The 19,725-nt window shown below is 40.7% G+C and overlaps 1 long non-coding RNA gene across 1 annotated transcript in view; it reads right to left on the reverse strand.

Moving 5' to 3' along the window:
• The window catches only part of LOC146312381 (uncharacterized), a 49,939-nt gene that overhangs the window by 12,384 nt on the left and 17,830 nt on the right, over positions 1 to 19,725 (reverse strand). The window contains exon 3 of the long non-coding RNA XR_014772159.1: positions 6,225 to 6,288. This is a non-coding gene — a long non-coding RNA (uncharacterized LOC146312381). The remainder of the gene's footprint in view (positions 1 to 6,224; positions 6,289 to 19,725) is intronic.

A 19,725-nucleotide genomic window follows, 5' to 3' on the forward strand; every position in this document is an offset into this window, starting at 1 on the left:
GCTGCATGTGTACCCTCAGTGTCAGCATCTTTCTGTGGAAACTACAAACTCCCATGCAAATCCTTCCATCTAGCACAGAGAACTTTCCTCTCACTGTGAATCTGACCACAGAGTTGTTATTCCCTTGTGACAGATATTCCTCTGTCAAGAACGATTACACTCTCCCACAGTCATTCTCACACGCTCCTCGCCCCGCTAATGCAGTGGGAGAAAATTCTGAACTAAAAGCCAGGACATGTGAGGATCAAACACAGGAATATAAGACTATAAACATCACACGCATACGAAGGGCTCTTTATGGGCCAACAGCTCTTGACTGACGGACAGCGTGGTGGCTGGCATGTAAAACGGAGGGAGGTCAGGTCCATTCACTGACTTTCCTGTTTATATGTGGCGTGATTTGTCTGGGGCTGCGTCCGTCGGCTGAGCAGGAGGAGTGTTTATAAATGGCTGACTGGCAGCGAGGAGGAGAGGAGAGGAGAGGAGGGTAAAGAGTGTTTGTGTGCAGTGACAGCGGTGCAAAGATGAGAAGAATAGCAGGTTGACCGACATGGTGTAAGGTTTACAAACAGTGAAGCAGGGTGGGAGGGAGAAATGTCTGTAAGCAGGAAGGCCACCTAAGCAGACCAAAGTTGTGCTTTCATCAAAACGTTGGACAAGTTTGAAACCAATTTTTTTAAATTTTGGCAAAATAAAATGTGAATCAGTGCATGTTTCCATCAACAACCATTATGTTCAGGGCCATAAATGGAAATACTGAGCTCCTCGATGCGCCAACCACCTCAGAAAAAAATTAATCGGACATCAAAAGGCTTTCTACAAATTACATATTTTATTTACAAAATCTGATGATTTCAAAGCTGAAATAAAACCTTTTAAAATCTATTTTTTCATGTTCAAAGTCTCCATTTAGGCAGCTATTAAGAGCTATGGTCAGAGGATGAACTGCACCTTGTGTGACGACCACCTACGAGCCTGCCGGTGGACACCAGCAGTCAAGGAAGCTGAAGAAGGAGACCTTTCAGGCCTTAAGGAGGTCTTGGCAAACCATCCGATGACTCAGGAAGGGAACACAGGAATTGGCCCAGGCTGCGTTCAGCCGGGGAGGGGAACTGCTGACCTGGACACTTTGAGGAACTCCTGAACCTGACCAACACGTCTTCTATGGAGGAAGCAGAGTCTGAGGACTCGGGGGAAGCTGTGTCCACATCCCTTGCAGAGATCTCATCAGCAGCAAGGCACCAGGTATGGATGAGATTTGGCTCTGAACATTGTTGGGCTATCTTGGTTGACAAGCCTCTTCAGTGTTGCATGCAGATTGGAAATGGGACCTCTGGAGTATCAGACTGGGGTGGTGGTTCGCTTTTTTGGAAACAGGTGTGCCCCAATTATTGGGGTATTGTGCTGCTCAGCCTCCCCAGTAGAGTTACTCCAGGGTGCTGGAAAGGAAACTGACCGATCAAATCTTGGATTCAGGAGGTACAATGCGGTTTCCATCCTGTCCTTGGAACAGTGGACCAGCTCTTTGTCCTTGCAGGACTGCTGTGGGGTTAAGGGTCTGAATGTCTCTTGTGGACTGACTGGGTCCCTTGTGGGAACCTGTATGGGATACAGTGGGAGTCTGGGGTACCATACCGAGAAAGTCTAACACAACCTCTGGCCTTAAGTGACCTTAAAATTCTTGTCCTTTCAGCTGATCATCTCTGGCAAAGCAGGTCAGGCCCAACCTGGCATAGGAATCTGATTTTTATTTTCCACATATTTGATTTGGCATAGGTTTTTATGCCGGATGCCCTTCCTAAAGAAACCCTGCCCAGGTATCCGGTTTGGGACTGGCAATTAGGAATGCACTGGTTTGTGCATCCCCAGGGGGTTGGCAGCAACCCGGTGTTCATTGTCTTGCTCAAGGACGTTTCAACACGTGGACAGGAGGAGGTGGGGATCAAACTGCCAACTGCTAAACCCTGTAAGGAGATGAGCTGCTCTACCCAGGATTGCAAGGACTATGTGATAAAACCTGACCAAAGAAAAGCCAATAAAAGTGGTGCAAAGAGTAGTGGGCACGTTGTGTGTGTGTGTGTATAGATGTATAAATAAATTATTTAATTTTAAATATGTATTTTTATTTTAAAGATTATATTGATTATTAATTAATTATTTAAAAATATCACCAATTATTTTGGTAATCGATTAATCTGTTTTAAGAGAAAAAGTCAAAACATTCTGATTTTGGCTTATTAAATGTGAATATTTTCCCACCTTTCCTCTATGCAAGTAAACTGAATATCTTTGGGTTGTGGCAAGGCAATCTTGGACTTTGGGAAACTGTTTGACATTTTTAAGCAACCAATTAATCCACTATGAAAATCTCATTTGTGGTCTGGTAAACAGTAAAATGCACTTGGTGTCTCATATCACTATTCAATGCTCAGACGGTGCTCAGAAGGACTCAGGTTGCTGTAGTTGCATAGCCAGACTGATCTCAGAGCTAACTACCTGTAGCCAACTAGTGGCTAAAGTAGCCACTGTAGCATCAAGTTGAGGCAGAGCAGCCGGAGGACAACAGGGAAGACCAGAGAATGTTTTCACCACAAAATATATTCTAGTTTCACCAAAATCATTAAATAACACTGATTTTTGTACAGTAATCAGAGAGGATTGGCAGCCTACACTCACAAGCTCATGAGGATGAGTCATGCTATACAGCAGACATCAGAAAAGTTGGCCAATCAGAAGAAAGTGGGCTTTTAGGGAGGGGAGATAAAAGCTAAAACGGCTTGTTTCAGACAGACGCTGAACAGAGCTGCTGCATAAAGGGTCAATACAAGATAAATAAGGATGTTTTTGAACTGTGAATCATGCAAAGCTACTCCACTGGAACCCCCAAATGAAAATATAGAGCAGGAAATGCGCATAAGGTCTAAATAACAAGAGGACAAAAAGAGTCCAATTCTGCTGCAAAACTGCAGACCCGGCAACCCATCCTGAGCCACAGCCACCCCCATATTTATGAGTAAAACTTCTCTATAATAATAAAATATTATATTTGTTAGATTAGTGACATAACTATTTGATAAATAATGTTCAAAAATACTCCTGGCATTCAAAAGTGGGGTTGTTCATTGAAAACAGCTGTGCAGCTGCTTTTGTTGCCCTAAAATAAGTCAAACTTAAATATACTGTGTGTAAAAACATGAAATCAGCCAACAAAATACTCACTGCGTGTAGGTTGTTCTGCATCTGCAGTCAAACTATTTCCCACAAGCAGAAATGCTTGAAACAACTCCTTAACAGATGTCCGGTATTTGTTTTTCCCTGCAGCTGTTATTTATCAGTAGATGGGAGTAAAACAACTCATCTTGCCTGCGTATCTTTCTCATACATCACGACTGATCAGCCTCGATCATTTCGCAGTGCAGACTGTGATGAAATACTGTAAGCCACATACAACATCCACAGGGACAAGATCATGTTCAGGGTTCAGACAGCCTGGAGGAATAACCAACCTGATGCAAAGCGAGCAGAAAAAGTGCTTGATTCATCAAGCTTGGCCCTCGTTACAAAAACCTCTTTTCCCCAATTTCTTTTCTTGGCTTTTACTTTCAGGTGATAAATGCGCTGGAATGCGCTCTCCTCAGCCCCAGAGAGAAGAAGACGAGGACTTTAAGGGAAGAGGACTCAGGTTAAGACCTATCTCGCCAGACATTACTAATGAAATCAGTTGTCTGGGGACTTGCAATGTCAGCCTGCCTTCCGGCATTCTTATCATCACCCACACAAGACCTCCCCACCAATCAAACTGGATTCTGGAAAGGAAGTTGAAAGTGTCAAAGGCTATTAATTCTGCTGCGGCCCTCTTTGTCTGCCTCAGAATACTAATCGAGGAGTAAGACGGTGCCAACCCTCTTTTTTTAATATCTTTTTTTAGGGGTTTCTGTGAGGCAGCATGTGAATGAGGGCGTCAATTACAAGGAAAGTGAAAATCTTTGAAAGGCGAGTGTGGCTACAACTCACTGCCTAGGGGAGCGAGAACCATGTAAAACCCTGTTATTTTAAGATTCAGCCTTAGACCACCAACACAATGAGGCATTCACATGTTTAATAGCAGGTTGTTGGCACTGGTTAAGCCTTGTTTCCTCTTTAATAGTAATGATATCCTGCTCTGCACACTTTCTTTCAATGGGACTCAGGTAAAGCATGGGTGGGGCCTTCCGTTTCATGACATATTTTGTCGAAGTGATGGCTTTCCTTTGTGCCTGTGCATATAAAGGAGCTAAAGTATACTCTTTCACGCACTTCCTACAGACACAGAACCCTTTAAAGAAACTCTATATATGTTTTACTTGAAGCGCTCACACTGTGTCTAAACAGTGCTTGAAGCTACGGTGCTCTAACTGCACATGTGCTCTATTATTATCATATTACTTCGGTTTGTCGTTTGCTCTGAAAAAACTAAAACCTTACATGCTGGGGTTAGACTCATTTAGGGCATTTTGTTATCTCAATGTAGCTTGCCTCGTATGACATTAAGCATATTGCTGAGTTTTTTTTCCTTGGAGCAATTGTTCCCATACCACAAACTCGCTCACACACTGCAAACATGTTTGTTAGATATAGCATGTTTTGAACGCACTCCAAAGTGGGCCTTATCTATGTCAAGAGCAATTTTGCTTTGTTACTTCTACAAAGCCAATGAGGGACTCTGCAAAACATATGTGATGAACAGCCTGCTGCACTTAACCACACTCTCTGTGAGCGTACAGCATATCTGCATTTTATCTGCATCAATCATTTTGTGTGTATTCTTTCAAAGTGATATTTTTCTGTTCCTTTCCAGACATTGTTATTTTTAGAATGTAAAAATGTTCTGCTATTATTAAGATTTTATTTGACATGGTTTTCCCTCACAAAAAGTCGTCCAAAAACTTTGAAAAAAGGGGGGTTGGAATCACAACTGCTCTTTTTCCCTCACTGAGAAATTCTGGATCTGGCCTCGCTGCTGCTTGAGCTACGTTGACCGGTGATCCAGCAGTGAGCGTCAAAGTGTCTAGCGTTAGCATTAGAGGAAATACAGGAGAAATTTACATGTTTTTGAGCCTCAGCCAGACTCGGATGAGGAGTCAGATGTGCACCAAAATCAGCAACTATCAGATGTTCAGTGTAGTTAGAGTCTTATTATTTGTTTATGTTGTTCTTTTGCTCATTAGCTCGTGTCTGGCAGTGGCTAACACAGCTGATGCTAACTCTCACTATCTGTACTGACAAGTCTGACCTGCACTGGAGGATTCAGCTCTCTTTGACCGCCTTTGCATATTAAAAACCGACTTTTGAATGTGTTACACACCAGCACATTTTAATCTCAGATTTTAGGGAAATGCTCAGACAGTGGAGGAATGTAAAAAAAAACCCACCTTTCTAGTGACAAACTTTGCTCTGATACAAGTCAGTGTAGTCAAGGCTAGACATTTTGGGAGACGTTAACATTGCAAAAACACATTTTTGAGTGAATGAACTTTTACAATTTTTAGCCATTTTCTTTTTATCGTTGCTTTTGTCAAGCATCATATGGCTCTTAACAACTAAACAATTAAAAACTACAGGCAAAGAGACAAAGTAAATAAATGATGCATTTGACTATGCTAAGACAACAGACCCAACAATAATTCTGCAGAGTTTTTGGACCACACCAGAAGTAAAAGCCGAGTGCTTACTGGACCCAAATTTGTCAGCCACGTAAAATCCCACCTTAGGCTAGTAAATCTAGCAAATCTCTTGCCTAATCGGACAAGTGGTAAAAGAAAATTAAACACTTTGTTTTTCGTAAAGCTGATGATAAAAGTACTGATTTGGCAAGAAAGACACATTTTATGAGCCGAATAGCAGGTGAGCATTTCAATTATCCTTGAAACAGGGAATTTATTGCAGTTTGTCTGAAAGTTCGAGATCAAGGCCAATAAAAGAGTTTTGTGCCAAAAACATAGCAGCTAAGAGGGCTGCTGACAAACCCCTCCTCCAGTGCTTTGCCAGTGCTTGTTCAACACCGACGCCAATCAGGTAATTGCAAAACTGATAACTGCAGTGCATCATGCCAATTCCACTGAAAATGAACAATGGATGAACAATTCATGGGGATTAATGGACAGAATTTAGCAGAAATTGAATATGACATCCATAAGTATGTTTTCTTTAGTGTATAAAATAAGAAACTCTTTTGTTTCTGTTACCTTATAAAGGGCACAGGTCCTCTTCCAGGCCGCCATGTTCCATCACTTTGTTTCTACAGTGCTCCTGAAAAGACAAACAAAACACTGGCTCTAAATACAGACTTTCACATGTTTCGCAAGTTTTGCAGCCACCTCCTACACGCTTGAAAGGGGAGAGTGAAATGAGTTGTTTGCAATCTGTAACTCCACTGTTAGAGGCCATTACTGCATAAAGGAGTCAGGTAATTTTCTGAAGCATTTGTGAACCAGACCAAAGCTAAAAGTTGAGTAATAATTGGACTCCAGTTTGTCCGGGAAAAGAAAAAGACGCCTGTGAGTAGCAGCAGGTCACTGACTGCTAACATGCTAGCAAAAAGAACTACAATAAATGCATATAAAGGCTTTATTGCTGTGATTTTCTGTCCCATAATAGTTAAATGTTGCCTCAAATAAGTGCAATATAACGGGATAAAGTGGAAAAAAGGTGCTCTGGATCAGCAGTGATCAAAGCTTTTCCAGCAGGCCCAGAAAGACCGAAACTTAAGTGATCCTTGTCTTTAAGTATAACATTTTCCTTTCAGCAAGACAGCACAAACCACCAGCCTTCACTGCCAGTTCTAATTAAAGAAAAACATGTCTGTCTCCAAAATGTTCTCATTGTCATTGTAATTCAGTGTTACTCATCTCCAGATCATAATGCATATTGAAAAAAAGCAAAAAAACTGGCAGAAACATCAAAGTCCGATGATAGTGAAAGAATACTGTTGATGCTGACTTGGAAAACAAACACAAATAAATAATGAAACAGGAAATCTTTGTGTATGTGTGTTTTTTCCTGCAGTTTTTTGATCTGAAATCTGACATCTTCGTGAAAGTTTTTTTTTTTCCTCCTGCAGTTTCTGTGGTTGTGTTGAAAACAAAAATCATGTGTTTAAGTGGCTGTCCTCCTTCAGGCCATGTGACCAAATGTAGCCAAGACTGAAGGCTCAGGGGTTGGTGACTAACGAAAGACGTAATGCTTGGCACGAGGACACACACTCTTTTTACCCTTCCTCCAAATTCCCTCACTTCAGGGTGTGCTGGAGGATGAACAGGCTAAGGTGCAAACTGTTTTTGTGTGATTTAAAATGTGGTTCACGGCCTCTTTTTTCCTATTTTTCTCTTCTTCAATCATCTTCCCTGATGCTCCCCGCTGTATACTGAGTAATAAAAAGACAAAGACCACATAAACCTCACTTGTCCTTCTTCTCTCCCAGCCATCCCTCTTGTTGTCTGGAAGCCGGACTGGGCTGAGGATGATGGGAGCGTGCTCGGCAGACCTTAGAGCGTCTTAAAAGCGGACATGTGTGTAGGAGCTTTGTTCGAGCATGAGACCTCTGGCGGGGTGCGTCCGTGGCGGCGTGGGCGTTCAAAGACAACCAGGAGGTATATCAATGAAGTCATCTCTCTAACCATAAAAATTGAGCTCCAGTTGAAAGGAATAACAGGTCAAACGCAGAGGCGAAGGAGTTGGATCGGCATGGTTCGCTTCATTTACTCCGCTCGCTCTGTTCCCGATGACCTCATTTCCTCCAGGGCATCCCGCTGGACGTACCCTCCTGGATGCTGATCAACCACTCAGGGCTGAATGATAGGGTGTGATCTGAATGGGCAGATCGACGAATGCTCTGCACATCATTGTCCAGATGCAGACAGGACCGTTATCCACGTTACCTGCACCTTCTTCTTTCCAGGCCCGTCCATTTCCGAGCCAGACCAGACCACACCGGACCAGACCAGGCTCTGCTCTGTCCCCGGGTGAGGGATCTGTTTTGGGGCCAGGTGGTTTGGTGAAAGATCTTTGGAGGCAGATGTTGGCTCCTTCCTGCTTGTGTACAGAAGTTTCAGTTCATTCTCAAGTTATTTTTGTTGAAATATATTATTTTAGGTCAGCATGGTGAAGTGTTGTCAGCTGGCAAACCACAGTGAAGCATCTGTTAAGATCCGTCTTGTAGGTCTGAGACGATACACACTGTCTCCAGATTCAATACTATCATGATACTTGTGTGCCGGTTGGATATGTAATGCATTTATTGTGATTTTTGTTTGCTTTTTAACATTATGTCATGTGCAAAAGTTGAATCATACACTTCTAGAGACTGTACAATCTCAGTGATATTTCCAAAAACAATGAACTTCACACTTTCAGAGTTTTTTTCAGCATTGTCATTGCTATACTGCATATAAAAGTAGTAAATTAAATACTTTTTGAAGTAAACTTTTGCATTTCATGCTCATCACGCTGGTGCTATAAGAAAACAATAAATAAAATTTGCTGTTAGAGGCCCTGACAAACTGCACACAGCACAAACTGGTCTTTAAGTTAACATCCTTCACATATGAAATTGAACTTTGAATCTGTGAAGTCTGAGTTTAGACCCTTTGAGGTTGATGTTGAAGCTGCAGAGTAGCAGACTGAGTTAGCAGCATGAAATCAGCAGCTGTTAGTTTTTTTCCACAGAGCAGAGGAAATACAGGCCTGAAAGCCAGAGTACGTTGTTTTATGTTAAGTATGTTGAGTAAAACAGATCAGTTTATTATGATAATGTCTGTCAACGCGTCAATGGGAATTCCAATTGTGTGTTAGCATTGAGCTAATTGATTCAGTAATCAAGAAATTGCTTACTTACTTAATTACTTAGGAGAATCATTTGTTTCTCCACCCCTGCTGTCTTGTCTACACATTTCAAAGCACCAAATGAGCAGCCAAACTTTTTGTGCAGTCTGCAGCTTTTCCTTCGAAATGTGTGAATATTCCTGATCTATTTTTCCATCAACCTGATGTACAATATATGACTGTGGCATCAGCGTGGCATGTATCTGTGTGAAGTGAGTGTAGAGAGTATGGAAAAGAGAGAGTGCTCAGAGCAGACAGATGTTGCCGATCAAAAGTTAAAGTTTAGCAGTGAAGTTGTCTAGTGGCAGTAAATGTACAGTTTGCCATGAATAAACACTGCAGAAGAAGTTCAGAAAGTTTCCGTATCTTGATCACAGCTGCTGGGGAAAGTGAGGGAAGAGTCTTTGTGATTACAAACTACCTGGATGTGGATAAAATTATATTTACAGTTGGGCACCAACCTCACGTTTATGCACATACTGTCAAACCGATAGACTAGAAGTCAAAATTCAGGTTGCGTTACCACCTGTCAGATGCAGCTGAGACGTACAGAGCAGGTGCAAACAGCTGCATGGATTAAAATGAGAGTTCTTCTGTGGCATGAGATATGCGAGTAAAAAATGCAGCTTAGTCACTTGCAGTCAAGACGGGGAGTTAGGCTCAATGTTCTGCGTAAAGGCTCACTAGCTTGCTGATTGACAACGCTAATAAAGTCTTTTCAGACCATATGTGCAAACTCTCAGCATAGACGCCGCTGTAGTATCAGTTATATCAGAACTGGAGAGTATTTTGTAATTTAAAGAAAAGACGGCACTGAACGTTTTTCTTCATGGAAAAGACATTTTCACTTTTCTCCTGACGGGCTTTGGCAAGAGTTTTCACATCAGTCTGATTGGTTGAAGTTAGCCGGTGACAGACGGTGACAGACAGACGGTTCATCCAATCACCTGCCAAGTGTTTTTTGTAAAAAAGTTCCTGTACTTTCCCAAAGAGCTTCCAAAGACAACTTTTCAGATGGCTCTGTGCAAAAAATCATCTGGCACATCAGGTTTGTATTTATTCATTTTTAATAATATCTGGCTTTTCAGAGGCTAAAATTTCCCACTCTGCTTAACGTTTGGTTCTGGCCTGGTCAAATACAGCGTGTTCATCAGAGCCAGCTGTGTCTGGAAACAAGGTCGATGACAGCTGAGGTTTAAGTGGCTATAAAACATGATGGAGCCGAGCATGACTTCAGATGTGACACCTTTCACATCACACACAGTTAATGGAGCCATTATTAATATAAAAACAAGATTAATGAAGCTTTATTTTAAAAGAGTGGTGAGAATTTAACACTCAGAGCTAAAGTCTTTATATGTAGTGAGGGTACACACTTAGAAATAAAGGTGCTAACTAGAACCACAAAAGGTTCTCTGGCTTGTCCCCACAGGAGAATCCTTTTCGGTTCCTGGTAGAACCTTTTATAAAGATTCTACCTGGAACCCTTCGAGAGAGTTTTACCTTGAACCCAACATAATGGGTTATACCTAACCCATACCACCCTATAACCCTATACCAACCCTATACCAACTGTGAAAGGTACCACCCAGAACCCCCTATGCAAGGTTCTACAGAGAACCCTTCTATGGTGTAATGGTTGCACCCAGAACCCTGTCTGGGGGGGTCTATCCAGAACCTTTCCACCTTCTAAGGGTCCCGAGAGAGGTACTACCAAGCTCTTTTATATTCCAATGGTTTCATCTAGAACCAACCTACAGGGTTCTACTGATAGCCATTTTATATTCCATGGGTTTTATCTAGAACCCACCCATGGGGCTCTACCAAGAATCAGTTTATATTCCAAGCCTTTTCATATTTCAAGAGTTTAATCTAGAACCCACCTAGGGAGTTCTATTAAGCATGATTTAATATTTCCAGGGTTTTTATCCAGAACCCAACCAGAAGGTTTTACTGAGAGCCCTTTTATATTCCAAGCGTTTAACCTAGAACTCAGCCAAAGGGTTCTACCAAGAATCCATTTATATTCCAAGGGGTTTATTTAGAACCCTCCCACTGGGTTCTGCCAAGAACCTTTATATACCTCAAGGGTTTAATCTAGAGCCCACCGAGGAGGTTCCACTGAGAACCTTTTTATATTCCCAGGGGTTTTATCAAGAACCCACCCAGAAGGTTCTACCAAGAGCCCTTTTGTATACAAAGGGTGGCAACCAGAACCCATCCACAGAGTTCTACCAAGAACCTTTTTATATTCTAAGGGTTTAATCTAGAACCCAACCAATGGATTCTAGCAATAACCTTTGAATATCGCAAGGGTTTAATCTAAAACCAGCCAAGGCGGTTTAACTGAGAAACTTTTTATATTCCAAGGGTTTCATCTGAAACCCACCTAGAAGGTTCACCCGAGAGCACTTTTATATCCAAAGAGTTTAATCTAGAGCCCAGCCACAGGGTTCTACCAGGGACCCATTTATATTCCAAGGGTTTAATCTAGAACCAGCCAAGGCGGTTTAACTGAGAAACTTTTTATATTTCAAGGGTTTCATCTACCTTTTATATTACAGCACAAAGAACCCTTGACTAAAAAGTCCTCCAAAGCTTTCAACAACCCTTAAAGACAAACCCTTTCTTCAAAAAAGGGTTCTACAGAAGCAAATGATTCTTGGTAGAACCTCAGCCCTTCAGGGAGAACCCATCATTTCTAAGAGTGTTTTGTAGAAGGAGCTGAAGCTGAGGCCATCAGAGGGCCCATATTAAAGTGTTGTTTCTGGTTCTTGTGGGATTGTTTCCAGAACTCCTGAACGCTTCGCTGCAGCTCGGTGTATGGAGGCATCATACCACTGTGACGGCCCTTTTGTCAGCCGGTAGAACAGATTAAATCCTGCTCCGCCCAAGTTGACGAGCAATCAAAATAAAGTTTTTTTTAAAAAAAGAAAACAAAAAAAGAAGAAACAGGTTTCCTCACTCTCTCTTTCATTCTGTGTTTCTGTTTCTCACATCTCTGTTATCTCCACTGATCTTCACCACCTGTTACCTGACACACATTGGCCCTCAGCCACAAAGCACTGCTTTTCGGGACCAGGACAATAGGCTGGCCTATGAGGAGCTGCTAAATCCATAGGGTGGTGTGGCTGCGAGTTTACAGTCAGCTATTGTTGGCCGACACAATACAGAAGCACATCCCCTCCTTTACAGTATTATGGCAATTGTGCTCTAAATAGCCATTCTGGGGCTATTCCATGCGCCGAGGTGATTTCCGCTTGCAGGGTATCGTTTTTCAGCTTATTGATGTCTCGTTTTGTTATTGGAGGCTTTCACGCAGAAGGTCAATGGTTCTTTTGGAACAGGTTGTCCTCTGTGTGTGTCTGTGTGTATGAGAATGGTGTCTGGGGAGGAAATTCTACAGAAACATAGGATGTAGTCAGCTTTTCACCTTTATCCTTCGACTCATTCCTCTTTTGCTTCCTTTGTTTTTCCCGTCTGCCTGTGGGAAGATCACGTTTTTGTTTGCTGAATTATCAAGGGCTTATTTCAGTTCCAGTTCTATTCACCAGCAAACAGATTAAACGCTCAGGGTACACAGTACTGAAAAGTATGAAGGAGTAAGTGAAAATATTGGTAACGCGTGTGGTAATTGTGGTAATTTCCAAGTTCCATATTTTCATTGTAAATAGGTGGAAATTACCTGGTAATATATGTGAAATTTCTTAGAAATTACCCCCAACTTTCACAAGTGTCCTTTTCACGCAAGTAGGTGGTCATTACCATTTCATATATTTGAAGTTTTGTTGAAGAAAACTGCAAATACACCCTAAATTTCATGGTAAATATGTTATCATTTTCGACTACCTGCATGAAAAAGACATTTTTAATTGAGAGAAATTTTAAATATGTTGCTTTGTAACAAACCACCAACTATGAAAATGGTACTTGCTAATTACCACATACCTAACCATGAAATTTATTATTTATTAGTTATTTGCAGGTAATTTGTGGGTAATTTCTAAGAAAATTGAGATATATTATTTGGTAATTACTACCTATTCACCATAGTCGACTATAGTCGTTATTCTGTTTTCTAATATATAAAATGCAGAATTTTTAAAAATAAATCAATTGTACAAGCAGTAAGGCTGGGATCATACACTTATTACCTGACACTGTCTACTACTTGGCTGTCAAATTGCTATGTATTACAATATTACAAGTATTGAGATTCAATATTATGACTTATTGTTGTTTTTGTTCAAAGGGACAAAAGCTGAATCATAGACTTCATCTTGCTATCATTGCTATACTGCACATGAAAGTAGGAAATAAAATACATTTTGAGGTAAAACGCTACATTTAGCTGTATTGTTGAGGCCGGCAGAGGCCACCAAACTTGGGCTTTTACTGCCAAACTTTTTAGAGAAGCCATACCTTTGTGCCTGCATTCATTGGCATTTCCATGGATACAGTAAATAAGAGGCTGCACAACCTCATGACACTTTGATTATTTAACTTTTTTCAACTTTTTTTTATTCATAGAAAAATTAAGAGATATGGGGGGGACAATAATATTATTTATTAATTATGTTACTGGGAAATAAATGGGGTGTAGGTAGCACTGATTTCTCTTTGGGCAGAGATGTTCGGGTAAATGCAAGTTTTCCAAAAAGTCTGGAAATTTAAATCTGGAATAAAATGGAATTTTGAAATTAAAAATGTGTTGGACCCTGAACAATACCGGAGGATAAAAGTGAACATTTTCAGGAATAACTGAAATATAATATGTTTGATGTGAAAATGAAACAGCTACTTGTACCTCATTATATCGCAATCAATCAAACTTCTATTGTGAGCGTATGTGAACTTTATTTTGAAAGGGTTCATTAAGTGTCGCCGTGTCATTAAACGCCTTTGACATAGAGCTTGTTGGCAGACGAGGAGGTGATTGATGGGTGGATTTGTCAGGTCAAATAGCTTCATCGTCAATATGTTTGAACACCGACACCCCCTGACCTCTGATCATCTGTTCCCACCGACCTACTGCTACGGGTGTCACTCACGCTACGCTGAGCTTAATCTGCCTCAAACGCACAAAGTCATGTGTCTTAAAGGATGACGAGCAAATCACACAAAATTTAAAGGAAATCTTGCAAAAGTTTGACCATTAGTTATGCTGGTTTATAATAACAGACCGTTGCTATGGACACAGTTCTGATTATAGACTCTGGAGGAACAATAAAATCATTATTAGATCACTAAAATCATTTTAAAATTAATATTTTTGGTCAAATTACTGCTTTTTTGGTGTATAACCATGTAAGAAGCAGGATAATGTACAGTGAGCAGGTTATTATGATGAAATAAATCTCAACAGGATGATGCAGGACACCAATCTTACCAGCGTAGTGTTGTCATGATACTGGAATTTCTAATTTTAATGCAGTAATGCAAAAATTTACTCAATATTGAGGGTATGAGACGAAGACAGCACTGTGAGTAAGTGAGAAGAAGCAGGACTCAGGATTCAGTATTGATATTTATTAATATATCGCAGATCGTAGAGCATTTAGCAGCTAAGAAGACAGATATTTCTCTCAGGAGGTGGTGGAGACCAAAACCGAGCTAAAAGGAGAGCGAATATCGGATGTTTATTCATCAAGTGACCAGAAACTGGACTCCGTATCTGTTTGATGTGAAGAAGCTAACAGATTTTTTGGTTTATGATCTCTCAGACATCGTGTGTGTCAGCTTGTTCCACAGCCGAAAGACACATGTACTGACCCACTGTGGCAAGAAAACACACTTTAAAGTAGCTACTGATTTAATTTACTTATGAACGAGGACAACAGACGTTAAATCAATCAACATTTCTGTGAGTGTTTCAGTGTCAACCTGCTGGCAATTTTTCAACTGCAGTCCTTGGGCAAGAAATTCAACTTTGTAAGAAAGTTTTGTGCTTAAAGGGAGCTGATAAGACTTATTGGGAATAAGTTGTTTCTGCTCCGACAGTCTCCTCATCCTTCCTATGGCTCTATAATACAATTTACAATTTCATTTACCAGTCGCTTTTATCCAAAGTGATGAACATCGGAGAGCTGGAGAGTCAGGAGATAACAACATGAGTTAGTGCCATGAAGCAAAGTTTTTTGGGTGCTTGAAAATTAAATGGTTTTAAATGAAAATACTAAAATATTAACCATCATTCACAATGCAATATTTAGGTGTTCCTAAAACTCAAAGATTCAAGTTTATCTAAAGGAGAAAAGTAAATATTCTCAACATAACATTGTTAGTTGGTATAGAGCTCAAAATTAAAAATCTATTGAAATACGTTTTAGTTAAATGCTTTATCACTGTACTGCTGATTTAAATCTTAAATGAATCAGTCTTTTATTTATTTGGTGACCCAAATAAAATCTCCTGTGGGTCACGATCCGGTCTCTGGGAAAGACGGATCTAACCGGTGCCGTTTTGGTCACAAGCCTGCGTTCTACCCTTTAAGCAGTGTCGGTGGAACCTTGTTCTGACTGCGCTTCATGTTGTGAAATGGTCAATTTGTTTTTATTTTCCCACTTCAACATCATTATAAGTAACTAGCTGAGTCCATTGGGTCAGAGACATGAGACATTAAGTGAAAGCCCAGTGGGTTTTTCTTGCACAATGGGCACTTCCTTACCATATGTGTCTGCGGTTCTATCTGTTCTTGTAAATGAAGCCACTCATGTTCGTATAACTCTTGGATTACAGACCGCACTAAACCAAAGCCTTTCTCCTCAATTAGATCAAAGTTAGTATTTATATCCGAAGGAATGACTTCTAATCTGCGACATGGCCAAATACTTTCTGCTGTTTACTTGGGCGGTGGCATAAACACACAAGAGCTGGACCCCATTAGAAAAATAGATTTGAAAAATATTTGGAAATTCATGTGGAGTTGCTCATTTAACTAATCTTTCAGGGGCTCGGGAGGCTTTTGGGCTCCTTGACTGATTTGGTAGTCGACCTTTCATGTCTGCTTGCGCAAATATTTGAAGCCATTTAGGTTTACAAATATTTTGAAAATATGTTTTGAACAGGCCTGTAGCATGCCATCCAGTGAACGGAGCCTGGGTGAGGAGAATACTGGTACACACACACACACACACACACACACACACACACACACACACACACACACACACACACACAGACACACAGACACACGCACACACGCACACACACACACGAACACAGGCTGTCTGAGAACCAGCTGGCCCTGCTAACCTCTGGCAGCATGGCACTCTGACTTGTAGCACTGTCCCCCAACCAGCCAGAGAGACGACCCGGGGAGCCGCGGGGACCGCTAATTAAAAATGGAGGGGGGGTTCCCAGGAGCCCGCTCGTGGACCCTAATTAAACAGAATCACATTCCTTTAGCTGGGATCACACTGGAGTACACTCTTAAAAATAAAGGTTCCATAAGGGCTCTTCCTGAAGGGCCGAGGTTCTCGAGAGACTATTTGCTTCTGAAGAACGCAGTTTTAAAAAGGGTTCTTTGTAAGAACTTCTTCTTTGTAAGACTATGGGTTCCATGAGGAAACATTTGCATCCAAACAACTCTTTTAAGAAGACAAACCTACTCAAGGAAATCCTTGAAGAAGGGTCTGTCAAGGGTTTTTTGTTCTTGGTAGAACCGCCTTTGTGTGCTCTACATAAAACCCCTGGAATTGAAAAAAGCTCTCAGTAGAACGCCTTCATTGGGTTCTAGATAAAAACCTTAAAATATTAAAAGGTTCTCAATAGAACCCCCTGTGTGTGTGTTCATTATTAAACCCTTGAAATTTAAAAAGGTTCTCTGCAGAGCCCCCTTGTTGGGTTCTATATAAAACCCTTTGAACATAAAAAGGTTCTTTGTAGAACCCCCCAGGGTGTATTCTTGATTAAAAAATACAACAACCTTGAAATAAGGAAAGGTTATCTGTAGAACTCACTGGGTGGGTTCTTGATAAAGCCCTTGGAATATAAAAAGGTGTATTCTTGATACAAACTTTGGAATGGGTGGGTTCTTGTTGGGACCCTTGAAAGGTGGAAAGGTTGTGGATAGAACCCCCAGAAAGGGTTCTGGGACCATAACACCACAGGAGGGTTCTCTGTAGAACCTCTCTGTTCTGTAGAGATAACCCTTTATGTTTGTTTCTGGGTAAAACCCTTTTGAGTTCTAGCTGGAACCATTATTTCTAAGAGTGCAGAGGGAACATTTGGGAGAAATTCCCACAGAAAGTGTCGATAAGAAGCCGGAAGCAGTTCAATCTTTGATTTGGAAAACAAAATATTTACAGGGAGCGTTTCACAGCGTGGGCGGGACCATTATCTGCCGTGTTGTTGAATCATTAATAATCCGAGCTCGTTAATTTGGACGCGTTTCTGAGAGCAGAGCGAGGCCCACTTAAGCCGTGCGGTTTGTTTGGTTAATAAACACAATGGCAGAGGGGTTGGTTTTCTGCTTTAATCTGGCTTTAACGGGGGCTCAACGTCTTGACATCTCTGAGCTTCTGAGAGACGCAGCCATCACTGAAGATTTATGGATCCGAGGTTTTGGATGACCTCCTAAGTGAGTCAACAGAGAGATCTGTCAGTAGAAAATAAAGGGATGAGATACTTTCTCTTCTCAGACTGGGACGTCTGTGATGTGGAGAATAATGACTCCTCTGTGGAGCAACATGATAAAGTCTCTTTGTTGGAATTCAATCATTTCATCATTTCAGTCACACAGCTCACATTTAAAATGTTTATTACAGCAGCAGAACACAGAACTAGAATTTGGCATCTGGGCTCTGACCTCATCAGTCCCTTCAGATTATATTTACACAGAGATAAAGAAAGAGATAGTGAGGAGTGATGAGCAAAAATCCTCAAGGAGCAACCGGATCTAAATTTAAAAGTTTTTAAAAAATGAACTATCAATAGAATGTGGAGTAACACTTAGAACTTTATGTCAAAGACGTCTAGAAGTGGGAGGTAACTAAGTACAAATACTTTGTTACTGTACTTTTCAGGTAACTGTAGTTGCTAAAACTGGAGTTTTTTTTAACTTTTCCTCCCTTCTGCTCCTTACATTTGAAAAACAGATTTGTTAGTTTTGTTTCAAATCATCTGAATTATAGCGAATTATTGTTAATTTTTATTTTGCATCACTGTGCACCGCCTTCCCAACTTCAAGACTGATTTCAACTTAAATGGACGGAACAATAACACGTAGAAACAACGATTCCTTAGTGTATCCATCAGGGTTTATCAGGTACAACAGACATAAGACAAAAACAACATAAAACACAACAACAAAAGAACTTAAGAGATGTAACAAGACCAAAATTATGTAAATGACGTAACAAGACAAAAACAACTTAAAAGATGCGACAAGGCGCAAAAATGTAAAAGACATAAAAGAGGCAACAAGACAAAGAAGATGCAACAAAAAAAAATACTTAAAAAGACGTAACAAGACCAAAATTATGTAAATGATATAACCAGACAAACGACGTAAAAGACTTAGCAAGGTGAAAAAAGTAAAAGACATAAAAAAACGTAACAAGATGAAAACAACGTAAAAGATGTAACAAGACAAAAACTAAGTAGGAAATAAGACAAAAACAACGTAAGACATAACAAGATGAAAGTGAGGTAAAAGACGTAACAAGGCAAAAATGACGTAAAAGATGGAACAAAATAACTACGTTAAAAAAATAAGATGAAAACAACGCAATGAGACAAGAATAACATAAAAGACATAACAAGACCTAAACAAAGCAAAAGATACAAGACGATGTAACTTTAAGATGTAACAAGATAAAACAAGGTAAAAGACATGAGACGAAACAGGCAGAGTGTGTTTGGTGTGTTTCTGTGGAGAGTGAGGTCTGTCACGTGTGTGTAGCAGTGCAGCTCAAGTTAACGGCAGCCATTAAATACATTTGAGCTGAACTGAGCAGAGTGTGTGTATGTGTGTGTGTGTGTAAAAATTATGACATGATCATCAATTAAATCTACTAAAAAACCAAGAGCCATAACCGGCCATGATTTGTGATGTGATTTGCATACAAATTAAAAAGCTTTTCTTGGCCTCTGCCATCATACAGATTTCATGGTAAATCACTTGAGAGGTTCAGTCCAAAGGTGAAACTGCAGGTGTGGAATATTTTTTTTTTTATAAGATGGAAATTGGATAAAGATTTAGTGGTGCTCAACATCCAGCATTTCAAATGAGGCGAAACATCACCAGGGATATAGTGAAAGACTGAAGAGGTAAGGTGAAAACTATGGTACCATATAGTCAATTAGAAGCTGGATTTGCACCAATGCAAACACTGGCTTGATGAAAAACTGATCACAGATTCTTGACAAAAGAACTTCCAGTGTGTAACCTGCATATGGGTTTGTTTTGGCTGATGTTCATGGCTTGTTGCCTCTCAAAAGCACAGGGATCTCTAAATCCTCTTTTCTCATTACACTTTATGCAGACTGAGGCCACCAGCACCTCCTCTATCTACAGACACAGGCAATGACTGCTGGGTAGAGGAGGCCATTCAGAGAGACCTGGGGTCCGCGGTTAACAAGACTTAGGGTCCTATTTTCCACCCGCGGAAAAGTGGTGCAACTATTTCTGTCATTTTCACGCCCGACGCCCACATGGTGTAGGTAGTGATGATGCAAAACTGGGCGCCTGTAACTTTAGCAGGTTCAGGTTAGCTTTCAAGAACATACCAAGGGTTCGGACGGGTGGCTCAAGTAACAAAGCAGCGTTAGTAGTAACTTCCAGAAACACCGTGTGCAATTTCTACCTTCTTCTCCCCCTTTCCATCTGTCTCCCTCTCTCTCCATGCAGCAGCGCATCCAGTG

This window comes from Lutjanus erythropterus, chromosome 17 (assembly GCF_056507025.1).
Source record: "Lutjanus erythropterus isolate fLutEry1 chromosome 17, fLutEry1.hap2, whole genome shotgun sequence".
Taxonomy (NCBI): domain Eukaryota; kingdom Metazoa; phylum Chordata; class Actinopteri; order Lutjaniformes; family Lutjanidae; genus Lutjanus; species Lutjanus erythropterus.